The 1,072-nt window shown below is 29.9% G+C and overlaps 1 protein-coding gene across 1 annotated transcript in view; it reads right to left on the bottom strand.

Moving 5' to 3' along the window:
- Positions 1 to 1,072, bottom strand: part of LOC108777553 (putative nuclease HARBI1) — a 6,574-nt gene that overhangs the window by 2,030 nt on the left and 3,472 nt on the right. The window lies entirely within an intron of this gene.

Here is a 1,072-nt window from a genome sequence, read left to right on the forward strand (position 1 = left end):
TAGGGTTACCAACCGTACTCTTTAAAGAGTACATGTACTCTTTTCGAGGTCGGAAAACAGTGTACTCTTACTTTTCACTTATTGTACTCTTTTTTTAAAAATGAGACAAAATTTAAAAAATTATTATTTAATATTTATAAATTTATACGAAGTTATGCTTGGTTTGTACTAGGTTGTGTTAGGTATTCATATAGTCAGTTCTTATTTGAAGACTGTCTTTGTCTTAAGACGCGAATGCGGCCCTCTAATTGGTTCGTGACACCTGAAGACTGTACATATATGGTTGTTACATAAAAGATTGAGTTTTTTTTTTTAATTTGAATTAATTTTAATTGTCCAATTTTAATAATGTTATATGTATAAATGTAGTTACTAAAACGCAAACAAATATTACTTTTATTATATCAACATATATTTAGAAGTTACATTGCACACATGTCATTTTATTGAATATCCACCGGCAATCAATAGAGAAAACCTTTTTCTTCATTTCCCTTTTTTTTTTCTTTTGGAAAATGTACTCTTTTTGGCAACCAATATACTCTTTTTCTGAGGCCTTGGGTTGGTAACCCTACTAATGTCACGTAAATGCTTTCTTAATATACGAAGCTTTCGCCTGTCAACTGCATGCTCTTCCTCTTTGTTCGCAGCATTTACAGCGAGAAAACACATAATATCCATTTCGAAGGTAGTTTGTATCAATTTTTCTAAGAAATAACCAGAATTTCACATTTTAGGCATCTCGTTACTTGCCGAAAATTTTCCCGTGAACAATTTTACATTTTATAACAGCTAAAAGTTACTTAATCGCTTATTCATTACATTCACGTGAATTTGTTCACTTTTTGTGTATTCGTTCCTAGGGGAAACTTTACATAATCGATACCCTAGTCTTCTTGTTTCCTATTTCCGTGGTTCGGAAAGTATGTATGTACATACATTAGATCTGAACTTTGTTAAACTTTCTAAACTTATTACACCGGTGAATCAATTCAGAGAATTATTTGATAAAGACAATTAGATATTGTCAGAATTATCAGTAATTAATTATTATTAATTATTAATAATAATA

Source organism: Cyphomyrmex costatus, unplaced genomic scaffold (genome assembly GCF_001594065.2).
Source record: "Cyphomyrmex costatus isolate MS0001 unplaced genomic scaffold, Ccosl1.0 scaffold442, whole genome shotgun sequence".
Lineage (NCBI taxonomy): Eukaryota > Metazoa > Arthropoda > Insecta > Hymenoptera > Formicidae > Cyphomyrmex > Cyphomyrmex costatus.